The 21,392-nt window shown below is 47.4% G+C and overlaps 1 protein-coding gene across 1 annotated transcript in view; it reads right to left on the bottom strand.

The window, feature by feature from the left end:
* LOC126109407 (homeotic protein ultrabithorax-like) overlaps positions 1–21,392 on the bottom strand; it is an 877,703-nt gene that overhangs the window by 349,204 nt on the left and 507,107 nt on the right. The window lies entirely within an intron of this gene.

Genomic DNA, 21,392 nt, shown 5'->3' with positions numbered 1-21,392 from the left:
CCCCTTCCGGAGTACTGCTGTGTGGTGTGCGATCCGCGCCAGATACGATTGACGGAGGACATCGAAAAAGTTCGAAGTGGGGCAGTTCGTTTTATATTGTCTGAAAGTGGGGATACGGATAAGATACGCAAACTGCGGTGGCAATCTTTAAAACAAAGCGGTCTTTCGTTGCGGCAGGATCTTCTCATCAAACTTCAATCACCAAAATTTATCTTAGAGTGTTGAAATATTTTTTTACACCAATCCACATAAGCAGAAACAGTCATCTTAAAAAAAAAGAGAAATCAGAGTTCACAGGAAAAGATTTTAGTGCTCGTTTATCCCGCTCCCTGTTCAGGAATTGAACGGTAGAGAAGTAGCTTGTAGATGGTTCAATGGACCCTCTGCCAGGCACTTAATTGTGATTTGCAGAGTATTCACGTAGATGTAGAACAAACTACAGGTGCATACGCTACAGTTGAGACCTTGTGCGAATGGCTCTGAGCACTATGCGACTTAACACCTGAGGTCATCAGTCCCCTAGAACTACTTAAACCTAACTAAACTAAGGCCATCACACACATTCATGCCCGAGACGCGTACCAGTCGCACGGTTCCGGACTGAAGCGCCTAGAACCGCTCGGCCACCGCGGCCTGCCGATGTTGTGCATTACTATGAAATTCCGGAAGAGCACATTTCTGGCAGAGTCGCACAACATGGCACTTTCATGTGTATATTGAGAATGTCGCAAAGTGCAAACCCTAAAAGTTAGGGCTAATACAGATGTTGACCGACAACCATTCTTCCCACGTGTCATTCGCGCATGGAACACATGTTAGTACAAACCGTAAGGTGTCTCGCGGAGAATACATGTAGATGTACAAGCATCTCTGCAGCCATTGTGGGGAGATGTAGGTGCGGTACAAACGAACAGAAGACACTCCGCGATGGCGGGAACGCAGTACTGGCAGCCGGATTGTTCGCTGGTACGCCCTCCCAACAGCGAGCAAAGAGGCGGCAGGCGGCGTTCCGCGTAACAAAAGCCAGCAACAGCACAGTAGCGGCAAAATGCCGGCGCGGTACAAATGCCACCGGCAAATGCCAGCAGCGGGCGACGGAATTAAAGGTTGCTGCCGTGGCCAAACCGGGACGCCTGGCGCTCTTTGCCTATGTTTCCAGCACTTTCACGCCAAAAGTAAACGCAACCTCAAGGACTGTACAAAACTCACAACCCGAACGTTGCCATAGCACGAACAGTCGCGTGATTCAAATATAACGCCCTACTACAGTAGCCAAGATTTTGGTCGTGCTATTGGACATAGTTTTCTGCCTATCGGTTCACACACTGCTGTACAAGCCGTAGTCAGTGGCTACAATGAAATATGCGTTAGGATGACCACTATACGATCAAACAAACTTCTCCGAAACTGTACTTCCGTTACAGGTCCTACGAACACAATGGAAATTCATAATCGTCAGCCTTAATTTAGTAGCAAGTGAGAAGGACTCTACTTATACAAGTGGTGGATCAGTGTCTTAAATAAATATAATACCTCATTGAAGGTGTATTTTTGTGGTGTGGGTACTGTAAGACCTTCGGTACACACACCATCAGATTATTTGACTTGTCGCTCTAACGAAGTAGGCGAGTGTCAGCAATATGTCTCGTGGTCTTATCGTGGCGTGTTTGTCTTCTGCCGTTAGGTCAGACGATAGAAATGCCACTTGCACGCTTAGAGTAGCAGATTGACGGTGACCAACTTTAAACAGAACTTGATTAATTTTCACACACATTTATTAAAATAATAACAAGCATAAACCTTACGTAACTTGATTCTGGATGCTATTTACAATTGACAATCTGAAGTTCCTTTGGTCTTGGTACGTTAATCTTATTCTCACATATCTCTGATACTTGACAAAGTGTCTATAGATTTCTCTTCATGGCTATGTGCAGGAATATGATAATCGTATTAGGCGCACACTGAAACTTGACTATAGACTGGTACAGACAAATGCAGACCAATGCAGACTGACTAACCGGAGGTCTGTACACTCGTTACAATACCTCGCGCGTTAATGTATCACTGCGCGAGTGTGATCCGCGAGGAGAAAAGGTTCTACATTAGCAGCAATCTCATTGGTTGCGTTACATATTAATACGCGGATCGGCGGAAGCAGAGTTTGGTCTGTCTCTAAGACAGCGCCATCTCGTAGTGCGGAGACGGACGAGCGCTGCGCCTGCGCTGTTGTGCTTAGCGGGGCGCGCTCTTGTGGGAAAGTTGCGTACGCGCTGACTACGCGGAACTATGTACACAACAGTTTTGTAAGAGTCGGGGAAATTGATAAACGAGTATGACATGCAAAATGAGATTTTCACTCTGCAGCGGAGTGTGCGCTGCTATGAAATTTCCTGGCAGATTAAAACTGTGTGCCGGACCGACACTCGAACTCGGGACCTTTGTCTTTCGCAGGCAAGTGCTCTACCATCTGAGCTACCCAAGCACGACTCACGATCCGTCTTCACAGCTTTAATTACGCCAGTACCTCGTCTCCTACCTTCCAAACTTCACAGCAGCTCTCCTGCGAACCACTTGCCCACGAAAGACAAAGGTCCCTAGTTCGAGTCTCGGTCCAGCACACAGAGTTCTTGCTTATCCACCTCGTTATTCAGCATATATAGAAAAGGCAACAGAAAATCAAAATACTGAGCAGTTTGGGAACAGAATTAAGTCAAGGGAGAAAAACGGAAATATTAAGGGTTTCTGATCTGATGTTATTGTCATTCTGTGAAGAAAGCTAAGGAACTGCCAGAACAGTTGAATGGAACGTATATTGCCTTGAAAAGTCGTTATGATACAAATATCAACAAAATTGAAATATGATTATCGTGTGTAGCCGAATTAAATCTTCTTCTCAGCATTTTCCATATATTCCTTCCCTCGTCGATTCGTCGGAGAAACTACTCATTCCTTACCTCTCTCCTGGACATGGTCATTTAGGAAGTTATATATTTCTGCCTTCCTCTGATCCTTAAACTGACTTACCGCTGCCAGTCATGGGGGAGCTATATTCTAACTTGGAACTGCCAAGCATGGTACTACTTGGAATTTTTCACATTAACAAATCATGGACAGAGGAGAATGAAGGGAACTATGGCAGAAAAAAATCGTTGGACCAATCAAGGACTGAACTTTGAGCTTTTAAATTTTTCGTCTTGCACTTCCACGTCGACCCCACACGCTGGTATAGAGGGGTGCGATGAATTATACTCATTTTAGGTGTTAAAATATGGAATCAAACCGCCTTCAGCCGTCTAAATCAGGTTCGAATCCTGCCTCTGGCATGGATGTGTGTGATGTCCTTAGGTTAGTTAGGCTTAAGTAGTTCTAAGTTCTAGGGGACTGATGACCACAGCAGTTGAGTCCCATAGTGCTCAGAGCCATTTGTTTTAGATAGATATTTTGACTGGATCAGAGGCGGGATACACGTCAGTCCGGGAGGTCGAAGATAGCGTAGTGTAGCGCTAAAACTGGTTGCGCAAATGAGATGATTACTGGAAATTTAGACGACTGAAGGTGTTTTTATTCGACATTTCATCTCTAACAGCCGAGATCTCGCAACTATCTGTATAAAAATGGATTTAGAGATTTTGTGTGTTGTTCTGGATCACAGTGCCATACTTTACGAGCGTTACAGTAGTTGTTAAGCTACTGAGCGATGAAAATAGAGTAAGAGTGGTTGGGGTGTAAGGGAGTTGTAATACCGGGTGATCAAAAAGTCAGTATAAATTTGTAAACTTAATAAACCACGGAATAATGTAGATAGAGAGGTAAAAATTGACACACATTCTTGGAACGACATGGGGTTTTATTAGAACCAAAAAAAACCAAAAAAAGTTCACAAAATGTCCGACAGATCGCGCTGGACAGCAAAACTGCTACCGTGACGGATGAGATGTACGCCGATATGTTACAGAATCGCATCATCCCCAGCCTGGCTGATAAACACGTGCTGGAACGTACAATGTTTATGCAGGATGGCGCTCCACCCCATATTGCTAGACGCGTGAAAGATCTCTTGCGCGCGTCGTTTGGTGATGATCGTGTGCTCAGCCGCCACTTTCGTCATGCTTGGCCTCCCAGGTCCCCAGACCTCAGTCCGTGCGATTATTAGCTTTGGGGTTACCTGAAGTCGCAAGTGTATCGTGATCGACCGACATCTCTAGGGATGCTGAAAGACAACATCCGACGCCAATGCCTCACCGTAACTCCTGACATGCTTTACAGTGCTGTTCACAACATTATTCCTCGACTACAGCTATTGTTGAGGAATGATGGTGGACATGTTGAGCATTTCCTGTAAAGAACATCATCTTTGCTTTGTCTTACTTTGTTATGCTAATTATTGCTATTCTGATCAGATGAAGCGCTATCTGTCGGACATTTTTTGAACTTTTGTATTTTTTTGGTTCTAATAAAACCCCATGTCATTCCAAGCGAGTGTGTCAATTTGTACCTTTCTGTCTACATTATTCCGTAATTTATTCAGTTTTCGAATTTATACTGACTTTTTGATCACACTGTAGATAATGGAGGCATGCATGGGGGTGGGAGAGAGGGTGACGTTGAGGGCTCTTGGAGTAGAGGACGCAGGAGCGAGAAGGTTCGAAGGACGCGGACAGAAAAGCGAAGTGAAAATAAGATAATAAGAACCGGCAGGGTTCAAGAACCTAGGAACACGCATCAGGGGGGCGGCGCCATCAAACAGGCTGCATCCCGTGGAAGGCAAAGGGGGAAGGGGGGGGAGGGGGTGGGGAGAATGCAAAGGAAGCAAAACGTCCCGGGGTGGAAGATATAATATTGTAAAGAGCCTGAACGGTGGGGCAGGAACAATCATGTCCAATTATTGGCTGATTATTATACAAATAACATATCTGATGCTCGCCCGGGACGGCCCACTCTTCAAGTCCGCCCCGCCCCCTCTCTTCCCCCTCCCCCACTCGTCCTCTCTTCCCTCGCCGCCCGCCGCTCCACCGGTTTCTCCTGACGGGCCGGCTGGAGCTGGAACGGACGCGACCCCCGGGCGTCCGACGCGGCCGCCTCTAATTTAAGAGGAGCGAAAGCCGCCGTTGCGGGGCTGATAAGAGCTGCCGATGGCGCGCCTGCCAATCAGCGACGAGCATCGGTAGGGGTGAGGGGAATCCCCCCCCGCGTCAAAACAGCGCCCGCCCGCGGCCACGGGTGTCCTCCGCGGTCCGGCAGCGATGCACCGGCAGATAGGGCGTGCTGGTGACAGGTGGGCAGCCTCCAAACTGTCACACGTCAGCGACAGGTGCGCCAACACCCGCTACGGGAAGTAGTTATACGTCCTACCTGGCTGATCCGGGAGGCGATCGAAAATTCAGTTGCCGCTATCTGAGTCTGAGGTCCCATCACGTCCCCATCAGAGGTGGGCTGTAGTTCTTTCGGTGCCACGAGAATCTAAATTCAGCCACGATGCGTATAATGAGCTGATTATCTTAGGGTAGCCACCTGCTGACATCTGGCAGGTGAATGTGACCGGTTTGTAGAATGGAACAGTGAAGGGTTCTCTGACATGGCAGGATGATTGGGGATAGCCAGCTTAGCTGTGACAATAGGATCAACAAATGAAATGGCCGAGTAGTTAAGGCACGGAACACTCATTTGGGAGGAAGGGATTCGAAATCGCAACCGGACATACAGATTAATATTTTCCATGGTTTCCCAAAGTGGATGGTGCGAATGCTAGTGTGGTTCTCAAAAACAGGACACTGTCGTTTTACTTCTTCTTTCATCATGCAAAACATTAGCTTAAGTTGCCAAAAACGTAAACGTTGCAGGGACTGTCCTTTTTTACAGAGAAATGATCTCCCACAAGCGCTCTCTCTCTCTCTCTCTCTCTCTCTCTCTCTGATTCAGTTCTCACATTTCATTCTTCTGTCCCACTGCACGTACGTACTAAACAGCCATCTCATAAAGAAAATGAGCAACCATAAACAGAAGCAAATTCGCTGTACGGTATGTATTATGTAGTTAAACAGTGGAGATCTGTTATTAGACAGTCATGTGCTTTGCTGATGAGGGTTAGGAAGTGACTAATTTTCAAGAAAATGCATATGTTTATTCCACCATAGGTAAAGATATCTTACCTTTCTGTAGCTCGATTTGGGTGAAGAGTTTCATCAGGTTTTACCTGTGTTAGAAAATCCAGCTGCCTAGAAAGGATCAATGTTACCTGAATTCAACTGTCACGATCAGTGCTACACTGCAGATCTATTTTAGAGTATCTGGGACGTGCCTAATGGGTGTATTCTGTCGAAAGAGCCAGACTAAGCTGTTTTTAATAAACTTCGATTCTGCCGATGGAGGCTGTTTCTTCTCTTATGGCAGTGAAACGATTACTCCCGTGGCATTGTGAGAGGTCATAAATACTCAAATGCTTCCTCACTTGTGCCCTTTGTTAAGAAAGTCATGTGGCTCATCATTTTTGCCCCTTCTTAAGGTGGACAAATTGCTTATAATGTATCCAATCTCTTAAAGTTGTCAAGGCTCTCACCACTTCCGGATTGTCTACAAATAGGCAAACGACTCCTAAAGTCTCCAGCCTCTTACGTTATCCAAGTGTCTGGACACTGTGTCCAGTCTCTTAAGTTTGCCAAGCGCCACGCCACAAAGGTCGCCAAACGACTGTCCAAGTCTCCAGTCTCTTACACTGTGTAAATGTCTTAATATGTGTGGCATCTCTTTAGACACACAGATGATTCATAATTTGTGCAGACTCTTATTGCATCTACGTTTATCAGCACTTGTGCTCTCTGTTCAGCTAGCCAAACGACTCATGCAATCTATAATGGTAGCCAAGTTCCTCCACACTTGTGTCTTCTCTTGTGGTAGCCAAACGGAGCGCCACTTGTCCAATCACTTAAGATGGCCAAGTGCCTCATCATTTGTGCTCTGTTTTAGTGTAGCTGAACGAGTCCTCAACTTGTCCAATTTATCAGGGTGCCCAAGTGCACCAGAGCTTGTGCCCTCTCTTAAGGTAGCCAAACGGCTCGTCATTTCTTCTCGTCACTTACTGTGCCCGCCAACCGGTGACGTGAGGTGTACCTGGCTCTTACGGGTGGACCCCACGCGGGCAGTAATGAGTGAGCCGGTCGCAGCACGGAATGCCCGCCGGGCCGTCGCCTGCTTTGCATGCCGGCCGGCTCTGGTGGCCTTGAGACCGTGAATCTGCCGTCTCGTGTCTCTCTCTCTCTCTGTCTGCTGCACTGGTCGCAGCGACAACAGCTGGCCCGCCCTCGCAGCCGACTCTCCTTCCCTTGGACTTCCAGCCCAACTCTATGCGCTACTGACCATTCCCATTTATTCGTCACCTTCTGCCATCTGCTACATTTGAATAATTTTATTCTTCTTGCACTATTTCCCAGGCGCTCTTAACTCTAAAGGGTGCATGGTGTGCAGCAAAGAGTAATTACGTGCGGATCTCAAGCTCTTTCAAAATGCTCCATTGTGGGTTTCCCTACCGCTTGTATAAATTTGACCTCTTATGTCTGTGAACCACAGCGATGTCTTCAGACCTCAGACTGATTCGCAGCTCGTTATAGTTTGAGGTACTGCGCAATTACTACGCGTCGAAGTAAGGCGGCGACGGCATTCTTCGCTGCCGAGACTCAGAGATGTGAAACTGTGTGCAACCGCAGTCGTTATAGCGTAACCGAGGTACTGGTATGTCGTACACTAAATCACAGATACGGCCGTCAATTACTCTCACCTCACAGCTTCACACACACACACACACACACACACACACACACACACACAGAGCCGTCAGCACAGTATAGTTCCATACCAAGCATTCTCCAAAAGCCATTCTCATTTCGCTCTGCTTGTAACACAATTTCGCTCTTTCCTTCCTGCGCAATTACCTGAGATCGCAACTCACATCGTAGAAAATTAATAAATAGAAGTGGCGTAGCTTCAAGAAAAATGTCACAGCAGCACGTAGCTCTTTCAAAACGGCAGTCGCGAGACGCAAGCTATACTACACGTTGTCGTTAGGGCCTGGGTTCACATTCAAATCCGGCAAACCTGAGTAAAATCTTGTGCGTTTCCCAGGTCACTCACGCCGATTATGTAAACAGTTTTTTCAATAAAATCTGTTTCTTCTAATACACACATTCTGCACCTGGCTGCTCTGCACAAAGTTTCTTTGATCGACGTACGTCATTCAGGTCGTGGTTCACTCTTCTTCTGGGTTGTCTTCGTTCTATTCACATGCTGTTTCCATCCACATATGTGCTCATTCGTATGTAAATTCAACTCAGGTCTAAGTTTCCGTTTGTAACTAAATCTCTTGTTCTGCTGCCCTTTCCACTCCTCAAGAATCTACTGACTGTGGGAAACAAAAGAATGGGAGTCGTCGAAATTACGATCAGGTAATGCAGTCTGGGGTCAAAATAGAAAAAAGGGAATAGAGCTCAAGTAAGTGCTCTTGTTTCCATTCGGTAGCACAAAAAAGCATACTAAATCTAACAATTTCACTCTATTTCTAATAAATACTCTAGCACTACTTATGAAAAATCAACTACGATGCCCTCCCTATCGAAGAAATACAAGAAAAGGGGAAACAGCATACTCTGTAACGTGCCAGTAATTCAGTGCTCCTGAAGACACTTCAATACTCCGAAACGCATATTAATGTGACTTGTTCCAATTACCTTTTTCTGTTTTTATTTTACGTTTATTCAATCCACTCGAGGGGGGTATACTACAGACACTTCTGTTCGTTGCATCGTTGAAATACAATGCCGTTCCTCCACATAACGTATCCGGCAAGATGGAACACTTGTCTCATCGCCACAGGCTCTTTCGGCAGCGTGGTGTTACAAATTTGCCGATTCGAGACAGAATAGGCAGTCTCGGTTGGAAAATGGTTTGTTTTTTATTTATTTAATATGTAATGAGTTCCGCCGGCCTTGGTGGCCGAGCGGTTCTAGGCACCCAGTCCGGAACCGCGCGACTGCTACGGTCGCAGGTTCGAATCCTGCCTCGGGCATGGATGTGTGTGATGTCCTTAGGTTAGTTAGTTTTAAGTAGTTCTAAGTTCTAGGGGACTGATGACCACAGACGTTTAGTCCCATAGTGCTCAGAGCCATTGTTTTTTTGTAATGCGTTCCACTCTCATAGGTGCATCATCAGACATCTGGGGGGAAAAACAAATTTCCTCAATACAAATTTACGAGCCACGAATCAACTATAAAGCTATCCTGTCATTTAAATAAAGAAGCTGAAAAATAACGACCTGAGTTTTGGAAAGAGCGTAAACAGAGGCAAACTCACTGGGTAAAAACACTGCAGGAGCACTGTCAAGTGTACAGGAAGTCTCGTATTCACCAAAACTGGTACGTCATCCACTGAAATTTACAGGACACATCCACCAGGTAAGAAAACTCGCGGATTACTGGCAACAGTACTTTTTTCACCTCTGGCAACGTGTGTTAATGCGAAAAGCGCTGAACTGCACGGAGGTTCGGAGTCAATGTAAGACTGCCGGTTCCCCCTAATACTGCCTGGCTCGTCAGTTTATAGGTAGGTGTAAGGCAGTGGCATTTATTACCAGCAATAGTACCATGCCCAGTAAAGCGCTGTAGTGTTCGTATCAGCCTTTCATCGGGATTACGTACCTCCAGCCGAAACCCTGTGTCCTCATGTATGCTATGCGTACATCGGGTGGGACAATGGGTGATAAAAACGAATGTAACTTACGGTCATGAGCCAACCCTGGAGATGAACTAGGAGATGGAAAAGGGGAGGAGAAGAGGAGGAGAAATTCATATTAGTTTCGCAGTGAAGGACTAAATATTTTTCAAATTTCATTACATACTGTTCTCTTCATACCTGTTACTAGACTCTGTCCATAAAATATTCCATCTTTTATCAACCTGATACGGCTGTCTCTGTCGTGCGCAGGATTGGAGTTCGGTTTGTGGAGGTCATTTCTTGCTGTTGGGGAAGGGCGGGGGGGGGGGGGAGAGGAAGGAGAGGCAGTTGCTCCGTTGCTCACTGTGGTCCCCCCCCCCCTTTCCCGCCCCGCCCACTTGTTCACAGGGTACGCTAGTGAGGAGTTGGGTTTGTTTTGGGAAGGAGACCAGACAGCTAGGTCATCGGTCTCATGGGATTAGGGAAGGACGCGGAAGGAAGTCGGCCGTGCCCTTTCAAAGGAATCATCCCGGCATTTGCCTGGAGCGATTTAGGGAAATCACGGAAAACCTAAATCAGGATGGCCGTACGCGGGATTGAACCGTCGTCCTCCCTAATGCGAGTCCAGTGTCTAACCACTGCGCCACCTCGCTCGGTGTCCTATAGTGCTCACGGTCTTTCGACAAGATGCTACTCTGACTACACTGATGACAGTCTCGCTGACTGCTTGTCTAAATACGTCCTCCTTTGGCCTTAAAGGGGCTAGAGAGGCTGCGTTTGAGTACAGAAGTAGCACACTCAGCTTGTGCTGCCCCATCAAGACTGGGCCGCCATTCGCAGCACCTGTAGGCCAGCCGAAAAGAGCGAACCGCGAGAGCAGTGCTGTTGCCCGGGCGGCGGGATATTTTCTCTTTAATTACAGCTTTTGGTCGGCACCGGCTGGCCGGCCGGCGCTGGAATGCCGGTCCAAACAAGTCTCCCGATTCACCTTTCGCCGCCTCTGCCTGCTTCTTTTTCTGGGAGCGGGCGTACCGTCAGGAACGCACCGAGGCCTCGTGCCCGTCACAGCGGCTCCTGGAGAGAGTGGAAACAGGCCGCCGACCTCACCGTGAATCTGCCACGAAGCGGTGCTCTCTTCAGTGTAACTTCACCGAAAACGTTACTTTCAATACAGAATCAAAAATAAGTTTGTTTAACGGAGTGAGCAGTGTCTTCAAAAAGAGGTTATAAGATGCATATCGACTGAAGTAAAACAAGTGTAGGAGGATTGAATCACGCAATGGTGTGGGAATCAGATTAGGAGTACAACAAGGGCAATGGAAAGTTGTTGAATTAAGTCAGGCGGCGGTGAAGGAATTATATTCGAAGTACAACAGTGGTAAAGGAAAGTAGTCGAATTCAGTCTAGCGACGTTGAGTGAATTAGGTTACGAAATTAGACACTAAAACATTTGGTATGTTCTGCTGTCTGGGCAACAAAATAGCTGATGACGTCCGAAGTATGGGATGTAAAATGTGGATTGACAATAACAAGGAAGATAAGAGAAATTTGTTAGCACTGAATATTAAGCGTTAGAATGCGTTAGATGCATATCGACACAAGTACGTACAACAAGAGTACTGGAAAATAGTAAAATAAAATCTGGCGATGGTGAGGGAATTCGATTAGAAGTACAACAAGGGTAATGGAAAGTAGCCGGCGAGCCAGTGTGACCGAGCGGTTCTAGGCGCTTCAGTCTGGGACCGCTACGGTCGCAGGTTCGAATCCTGCCTCGGGCATGGATATGTGTGATGTCCTTAGGTTAGTTAGGTTTAAGTAGTTCTAAGTTCTAGGGGACTGATGACCTCAGATATTAAGTCCCTAAGTGCTCAGAGCAATTTTGAAAGTAGCCGTATTAAATAAAGTGATGGTGAGGGACTTAGAATAGGAGAAGAGACACTAAAGTTGAGCTATTTGGACAGCGAAATATCTGACGTCCGGAGTAGAGAATGTCAAATGCTGGGAGACAATAGTAAAAAGGATAAGAGAAAATTGTCAACAGTGAACACAATTTTAAGTAGGAAGTATTTTCCGCATGTATTTGTCTGGAATGCAGCCTTTTGCTGTAGTGAAGCGTGAGCGATAAACTGTTCAGAAACTATAGAATAAAAACTTCTGAAATGTGACGGTGAGAAGAATATGGAAGGTTTGATGCATAGATAGAATAGTAAATGAATCGAATTTGGGAGAAAATACATTTAGGTCACAACCCCAGTTAAAGAAGGGATTGGTTGATAGGTCGCACCGTGAATCATCTATGAACCGTCAGTTTGGTGTGTGTGTGTGTGTGAGTGTGTGTGTGTGTTAATGGAGGAGGGAGAGGGAGGGAGACCAAGGCATGACTATCGCATTCAAGTTCAGGTGCACGGACGCTGTGGTAGCGATACAGAGATGAAGAGGTCGGCACAGAACACACTAGCGATGAGCGCAGCATGAAGCTAGTCTTACGACGGAAGACAAACCAAACACTATGGGATGAAGTAATATGTTGCCTCATTCTTCTTAGAACGTTATTACTCGGAATTTCGGGAGAAAATCTCACTGTGATGCATATCGCCTATCTTGTAGAGCTCGTCACCGGAATTTGATGAGCATCTCGGAATACGCTTTTCGTCTTTGTTTTGCATTTTTTTTAAATTTTTTGTTCTATACAGCGTAGACTTCAGGTTCATTTTCTAGCACTAGTGTTGATCTTTGAAATATTAACATTAGGTAATGAGACTGGAACAAAAAAATAGAGTTCATAAAAATCGAGAAGTTGTGTACCATATGCAAAAAAGTCTTTTCGTGTGCAGTGTATGACGTCACGCGTAGTATTTAACTGCCGCGCAATCTAGGCATGACAACTCTGTAATCTGTAGGGACCTTCTTTGATGTAGAAAGTGCCTGGAGGCCCCAGAATCAGCAAGCAAATATACAAGGTGTTTAAGAATATCGGATAAGTAGGACTCGCTCTCTGAGAATTCCGAACACACTTATATAATACAGTTCATCCGCAGGTGTCGATGAGTGAGTTTGCACGTACGAAAATATTTGATATAAATGATACAATCTCTGGGTTTCATTGAATTAAAAAAAAAAATTCTCATATCGCCAAGGGACCGTAGACCTTAGTACCTGAGATAATAATCAACTCGACACTTCGACCCATTCCTAAAAGAGGCCTTAACAGACTTGCAGACAGACAGACAGACAGACAGACAACAAAGTGATTCTGTAAGGGTCCGCTTCTACCAATTTAGGCACGAAAGCCTAAAAACGCGTCACGTATTCGCACAGGACGTGGTACTGGTCAAAACTAGAAAAAGAGTCACTTTGATTTCATGTCCGGAAACCAATACGTGTTATGACGAGTAATTTATGGTATTCTGTGGTTTAGCCTCTCTTACTGTTGCTGTTCAGTACGCATGCCTGAATAATTGTAATGAATTACCAACTCTGAGATTGTTAACCCGCGCAGGAACATAACAGCTGAGGTATAAACGCGACAGGGCACCATCACATATTTCACGGATCGTTCAACAGCCCAGGAACGAAAGGTTTCATGTGCAATGGATCGATACAGGGGGTTCAGTGCCATGGCTTACACCCTAACCTCCGTTGGATTTCTAGCAATAAGAACATTTCAGAGGCATTGGTGCATACCCAATCCATCGACATTGTGCAGACGTTAAAAGATCGACTGGCCAACAGATGTGACACAATTCCAATGGAGCCAGTTGTATTTGAAGAGAGGGACTGAAGGATGTGTGCGGATGCTTAGTAACCACATGCAGCACTACCTATACTGTCTTCTTATACGTAACAGACAGATGGCAATGAGAGGACAAACTAGCCCTTATACCAAAAGGGTTTCGGTTTCCCGACAAATCATTGTAGGGGTTTTCTTTCTTGTTTTCTACCATACTACCATCTGTAGGAGTATTAGACACTTCATTTAAACACCCCGGAAGCATTTTCTGAGGACAGTCAGTGAGAGTCCAGTAATGCAGTTCTCCAGCACTGGCTGGTTGGGCATAAACTGCACTGGAGGCTAGCAGTGGCCTAGCCTGTGTCGGGCACGACATCGCAGTCTCCGGGCTCCAGGCTCCAGACTCCAGTGTCCGGCCTGGAGACTGGAGAACGCTGCCAGGACCTGTTCCTGACGGCGGGAGGCCGTCCGGCTGGGAAGAAAAAGAAGGACAAGGCGGCGGCGTGCGTGCGAGCGCGCGCTGGGGCACGAAAATAAAAACAGAGAGCCGGAGAGGAGAAAAGGGAGGAGGAAAGCAAAGGAGGAGGAGTTGGAGGAGGAGGAGAGGAAGAGGTGAGAGAAGAAGGATGTGGGAAGAGGCCGCGAGCGCAAGATGGAGGGCGCGCTGTTGCGTCACCGCGCCGCGCCAAGCCGCGACGGCTCAATCCAGCAACCTCAGCCTCCAGCGGCCGGAGCTTCCAGTCCAGGCGCGCCGATACCACTCCAGCACAAGCGAAAGGCTTTCCAGTCTTCACTACCACCTTCATCTTTGCTAGTGTCGTCACACTGTACTGTGAGCTCTTCCACAACATTCTATCCTCGGTCCAGTGGCTGAGGTTCCAGCCCAGATGTGTTGATCATAATTCCTCATCCTCTTATCGGAAGACACTCTATGGCGGCAACTGTCGCAGACTCCAGTATTAAGGTAGTTTTCTTCAGCGTTATAGTATTGTGCTACAGGTTAGTATTCTATGTTCTACCACAAGCTTCCATCCTGGGTCCTTTCTTCCTTTTCTTCCAGTGGGCGAGATTCCAGCCCAAATGAGTCGACGATTCCGGCGTTCTCTTATCGAAGACCATTCCATGGCGGTAGCTGTTCCAGATTTCAGTACCAGGAATGTTGTCGTCACCACTAACAACATTCTGTATAACATGTTAGTATTCTACATTGCCCCACAAGTTTCCATACTGGGTCCTTTCTTTCTTTCCGTCCAGTGGACGAGATCCCAACCAAGATGCGGCGATGCAACCACCACAACGTCTTGCAGAAATTTATTAGATGGCGACTGCTGGGTCAACTTCCAGTAGCACCATTATCCACACACTGCGGTACCAGACATTGCTCTTAATTCTGGCTCACATGACCATCATTGATCCTATACATGAGATATACTCGTTTTTGCGAATATTGACAACCAACAACCGTATAATGGAATGACGAAAATGAAAATTTGTGCCGAAGCAGGACTCGTAACCAGATTTTTCGCTTATCGCAAGCGTTCGCCTTACCATTAGGCTATCCAATCACAACTCACTTCCAAACGTCGTCAATCGTGTGTCTACAACCTGCACTCGTACGTTCATTATGTATATTCACACACAAGGAAAAAATTTTAATTGAAAATCGCTTGCCCAGTGTTGGCGGATAAATACCATATTGCACTATCTGTGTTGTTCATAAGTATGATGCAATGCTCCCTTCGACAAGAAATGATCCTCTCTCTTCCTGCTGTGGGAATGCTGTCATTCCCTCTGAGAGGAGCTATCCAGATCACCCTCTTCCTAAAGCAGAATCCATTGTCGATACGGGTCCGTCTTTCGTTATAGTCTTACTTATGGTATCATTACACCATCTGCATATTTAGCTGTAGCAGGTGTATCCTTCCTTGGTCCTTTGTTTCTTTCTGTCCATATACATATTCTGAATAAAATTCTTCTCATTATCTTACTTTCGCATGTCTTTAATTGATGCTAATTTCTTGCCGGAAAGTGTGTCTCCGTCCATACTGTTTCTGTAACTCACGTCAGTTCATTTTTAGAGTGAAGTTCCAGTAGACGCACTTTGTCACATCAGTGCTTCCATCACCTCTAAGACATACATTTCAAAATAGAAAGTTGCCCGTGTCAAGCATTCCTGTATCTTCTACTCAACTTTATTTGTATTTATTGCAATGCAGGAGAACAACTTTTATTGATTTGAATATTATTTTTGTGGAACTGCGCCTGTTGGATCAAAAAATTTTACCAGACCCACTTTGAACTTTTTGTCTTTCAAGGACTTCAAGGAATTTTTAATTCATTATGAAATCACTTCTCTTGCAGCCAGAAACAGCACTGTGTAATAATCATAACATTAGAATAATAAGTATAGCGGTATGTGCTGTTTCCGTGAAACGTCACGAATCACCAGTATCATGGCGTCAAGCACAAAAAATATTGTGTTTTCTTTTGTCAACTGCAGTATACTGGGTGTAGACAGCAATAGAAACTGTACACGACCGTACACTCTGTAACGATGTCCACGCGACTCTAAAATGTGTCTAGTGTTGTCTACATTTAGTACTGGGCAATCGACAAAGGAACATTAACACGATATTTTGTGTACAAGTGCCCATAATAACTATGGACAACCACTTGTTTGTTGTTGTGGTCCTCACTCGGAAGTCCGGTTTGAAGCAGTCCCGCGCGCTAGCCCAGTTTGTGTAATTGTCTCAATCTCCGAATAACTACTGCAACCTACAGCCATTGGACAGTCCTTACTGAATTCAGATTTTGATTTCCCTCTACACTGCACACTTTCCCTGAATTACGAAATTGACTAACCCTTGATATATCATGACGTGTCTTATCGCCGACCGAAGTGGCCGTGCGGTTCTAGGCGCTACAGTCTGGAACCGCGCGACCGCTACGGTCGCAGGTTCGAATCCTGCCTCGGGCATGGATGTGTCTGATGTCCTTAGGTTAATTAGGTTTAAGTAGTTCTAAGTTCTAGGGGACTGATGACCTCAGATGTTAAGTCCCATAGCGGTGAGAGCCATTTGAACCATCAGACAGGTGAGTCCATGCCACATGTCGTTGCGGCGTTTCTGCGTGCTCGCGGGGGCCCTACACGATATTAGGCTGGTGTACCAGTTTATTTGGCTCTTCGGTGTATATGCAGAAGCTCAAATGGTTCAAATGGCTCTGAGCACTATGGGACTTAACAGCTGCGGTCGTCAGTCCCCTAGAACTGAGAACTACTTAAACCTAACTAACCTAAAGACATCACACACATCCATGCGTGTCTTATCGCCGGATTCGAACCTGCGACCGTAGCGATCACGCGGTTCCAAAGTGAAGCGCCTAGAACCGCTCGGCCACACCGGCCGGCTATGCAGAAGCAAAATAACTTTTCACAGTGCTGTGAGCCGGCCGGTGTGGCCGTGCGGTTAAAGGCGCTTCAGTCTGAAACCGCGTGACCGCTACGATCGCAGGTTCGAATCCTGCCTCGGGCATGGATGTGTATGATGTCCTTAGGTTAGTTAGGTTTAATTAGTTCTAAGTTCTAGGCGACTGATGACCTCAGAAGTTAAGTCGCATAGTGCTCAGAGCCATTTGAACAGTGCTGTGGGCAGTCTCTGTTTGCGCGAGTGGCGTGACTCGTGGGAAGAGTCGCGGGTTAAATCGGACGACCGGAATCGGCAGGTTCAGTACAGCCCAGGAGTGTGAAGTGTCGGGTTGCTGCGTTCTCGCGGAGCGATGCAGTTCGGCGTCCGGCATGCGTGGCTACCGGCGGAGGTAGGTGTGTGCGCGCACGAAAACCGGAGCAAGAGGACGGCAGATGAAGGAGGGAGGGAGGAGGAGGAGGAGGAGGAGGAGGAGGAGGAGGCACGGAAGGAGGAGTGTTTTGCGGCGACGTCGCGGAACGAGGTGCAGAAAGGACTGTAGATCATTAAAGTGGGCCGGACGGCGGGGCGGATAGCAGCGCAGGAATGCAGGCGGGCAGGCAGCCGGCAGCTAGCGCAGCCGGCGTGTTCTTGCCGCGCCGCGCCGCGGCGGTCGGCTTCCCAGTAATCGCCGGCGGCGAGAGATGTATTATTTATGGGGCGTCGCCGAGCGCTGCGCGGCCCGTCTCAACAACGAGCTGCAAACGGCAGCGGCGCTGCAGCAAGAAACCCGACCACCGCCGAGGGAAGAAAAGTCCCGCGCCGGAGGGGAAGTTTGGCGCGGGCAAGGTGGCCGCACTGCGAAAGGAAGCGCCGAGGCTGACCACTCGCCGGGCACCTGTCGCGTTGCGTCGCGCCACGTCGCACCACACCGTACGGCTCGCGTGGCGGGATGTCACACCGGCGCTACTCTTGAGGAGTCCGTCACCGGTGCTCAGGCTGTGGAAAACGCGTATGATCCACATTGTAGAGCCAAAGAATCTGGTACCCTCGCCTAATATCGCATAGGGCCCCCGTGTGCGCGCAGAAGTGCCGCATCACGACGGCTAATGTCTGAAGTAGTGCTGGAGGGAATTGACACCATGAATCCTGCAGGGCTGTCCTTAAATCTGTAAGAGCACGATGATGATGATGATGATGACGTTTGGTTTGTGGTGCGCTCATCTGCGCGGTCATCAGCGCCCGTACAAGTTGCCAACCGCTGCTCAGTCCTATCTCGCCCGCATCTCGTGGTCGTGCGGTAGCGTTCTCGCTTCCCACGCCCGGGTTCCCGGGTTCGATTCCCGGCGGGGTCAGGGATTTTCTCTGCCTCGTGATGGCTGGGTGTTGTGTGTTGTCCTTAGGTTAGTTAGGTTTAAGTAGTTCTAAGTTCTAGGGGACTGATGACCATAGATGTTAAGTCCCATAGTGCTCAGAGCCATTTGAACCAGTCCTATCTCGCTATTTTTATGATTGATGACCCCGCCGGGAATCGAACCCGGGACTCCGTGCTCGGGAAGCGAGAACGCGACCGCGAGACCACGAGCTGCGGACTGTAAGAGTATGAGGGGGTGGAGATGTCTTCTGAACAGCACGTTGCAAGCCATCCCAGATATGCCCAATAATGTTCATGTCTGGGGAGTCTGGTGACCAGCAGAAGCGTATAAACTCAGAAGGGTGTTCCTGGAGCCAGTCTGTAACAATTCTGGACGGGTAGGGTGTCGCAGTGTCCTGCTGGGATCGACCGGCGGAACGCACAATGAACGTGAATGGACGCTGGTTAATCAGACAGGATGCTTACGTATGTGTCACCTGCCAGAGTCGTATCTAGACGTATCAGGAGTCCCATATCATTCCAACTTCACACGCCCCACATTATTACAGAGCCTCCTCCAGCTTGAACGGCCCCCTGCAGACATGCACGGTCCATGGATTCATGAGGTTGTCGCCATACCCGTACACGTCCATCGTCTCGATACAGTCTGAAACGCGACTCGTCCGACTACGCAGTAAGTTTCCAGTCATCAACAGTCCAATGTCAGTGTTGCCGGGCACAGGCGAGGCGTAAGGCTTCGTGTCGTGCATTCATCACGGGTACACGAGTGTGTCTTCGGCTCCGAAAGCCAATGTGGATGATGTTTCGTTGAGTGGTTCGCACCAGCTTTAAAATCTGCAGCAATTTGCGAAAGGGTTGCACTTCCGTCACGCTGGACGATTGTCTTCTGTCTCCATTGGTCTCGTTCAGGGTCTTTCTCCTGCCGCAGCAACGTTGGAGGTCTGATGTTTTTCCGGATTCTTGATATTCACGGTACACTCGCGAAATGGTCGTACGGGAAAATCCCCTCTTCATCGCTACGTTGGAGATGCTGTGTCCCATCGCTCGTGCGCCGACTATAACAGCACGTTCAGATTCACTTAAATCTTGATAACCTGAAATTTTAACAGCAGTAACCGACTTAATAACTGCGCCAGACGCTTGTTGTCTTATATAGGCGTCGCCGAGCGCGACGCCGTATCTGCCTGTTTAAATACCTCTGCATTTGAATACGTATGCCTATACCAGCTTCCTTGGTGCCTCACTTTATATTTGAAACACTGGGCGACCTCTCCTACAAAGGTAGTATGAAGCAACACTATACCCAGTACACTAATAACGGAGATAAATTACAAATCTATTAATACAAGTCGCAGTTAACTTCGTTTCCATCACGCGTTTCAGTGGTTTAAGCATCCATCATCAGGTTGATTCAGATCAATCAATAAGAGGTGTAGGTGTTGCGTGTAACGCGTTTGGGTAACAAGTGGCACTTTCTTCAGTCGTGACACACTCCTTTACCTGCCGTGTTTACGTTATATACGACGCCACATGCACTTTGTATACTCTCCATACATACCGTATATACACTGAGGTAACGAAAGTCATGAGTCAACTCCTAATACAGTGTCGGACGTGATTGCGCCCGGCGTGGCGAAGCAACTCGACGTGGGATGGACTCAACAAGCCCATTGCGGAAATACTGACCCTTGCTGCCTCTATAGTGGCCTACAATTGCGAAAGTTTTGTCGGTGCAGGATTTTGTGTACAAACTGACCTCTCGATATGGCCCATAAATGCTCGACGCGATTCAGTCTGGCGATCTGGGTGGGCAAATCGTTCTCTCGGAATGTCCAGAATGTTCTTAAAACCGATCGCGAATAACTGTGGCCCGGTGCGATGCCGCATAGTTGTTTGGGAACAGGAAGTCCATGAATGGCTGCAAATGGTATCCAAGTAGTCGAACATAGCCATTTCCTGTCAATGATCGGTTCAGTTGTATCAGAGGACGCAGTCTATTCCACGTAAAAGCAGCCCACACCATTATAGAGCCACCATCAGGCTGCACTGTGTGTTCTTGACAACTCGGGTCCACGGCTGAGTAGGGTGTGCGCCACACTCGGACCCTGTCATCAGTTCTTACCAATTAAAGTCGGTACCCATCTGATCATGTCACTGTTTTCCAGTTGTCCCTTAGCAAAGGCCCTCACTTGGGTCATCTGCTACCACAGACCATTTATGTAAATTTATATCGACGTCCCAGACTGATTTCTGCGGTTATTTCACGCAGTGTTGCTTGTCTGTTAGCACTGACAACTGTACGCAAACGGCGCTGCTCTCGGTCGGTAAGTGAAGGTCGTCGGTCACTGCGTTGTCAATGGTGATAGGCAATGCCTGATATTTAGTGTTCTAGGCCCATTCTTGACACTGTGGATCTCGGAATATTAAATCCGCTAACGATTTCCGAAATGGATTGTCTCATGCGCCTGACGCCAGCTACCATTCCGTATTCGAAGTTTCCGTTGTGAGGCTGTAATCGCATCGGTAACCTTCTCGCGTGGATGACCTGAGTACAAGTAAGAGGTTCGCAATGCTCTGCCTTTTTATACCCCGTATACACGTACATATCGCTGTTCCGTGACTTGTGTCTCCACAGTGTAAAGGCTTCTAGCCGTTTTATTTCCGCGTTCTCGTTTGCCCGCTTTCGACGCGTAGAGCTCTCCTCTAAAGCCAGCGCCGGCCGGTGTGGCCGTGCGGTTCTAGGCGCTTCAGTTTGGAGCCGCGTGACCGCTACGGTCGCAGGTTCGAATCCTGCCTCGGGCATGGATGTGTGTGATGTCCTTAGGTTAGTTAGGTTTAAGTAGTTCTAAGTTCTAGGGGACTGATGACCACAGATGTTAAGTCCCATAGTGCTCAGAGCCATTTGAACGATTTCTAAAGCCAGCCACTTCGAGCTCTACTTCTGGTCTCATGGTAGATTGTTTTTTTTATCTTAACAGGGTAGTGAAGATATGAGCAAGGGGGAAAAGTAATACACTACCTAAAATCCGTCGGTGAAGCTAATGAAATTAAGTTCCAGAAAAACAAACCATAGAAGTTGGCAGGAAACCAACGGAGAAACACTGGGAAGTTGACTACTGACCACTTGCCTTAGCGAACGACAATTAGCAGGAAGTATTTTTCAACTTACAGTGAAACTGCG

Source organism: Schistocerca cancellata, chromosome 12 (assembly GCF_023864275.1).
Source record: "Schistocerca cancellata isolate TAMUIC-IGC-003103 chromosome 12, iqSchCanc2.1, whole genome shotgun sequence".
In the NCBI taxonomy this organism is placed as follows: domain Eukaryota; kingdom Metazoa; phylum Arthropoda; class Insecta; order Orthoptera; family Acrididae; genus Schistocerca; species Schistocerca cancellata.
This window is presented reverse-complemented; position numbering and strand designations above follow the sequence as displayed.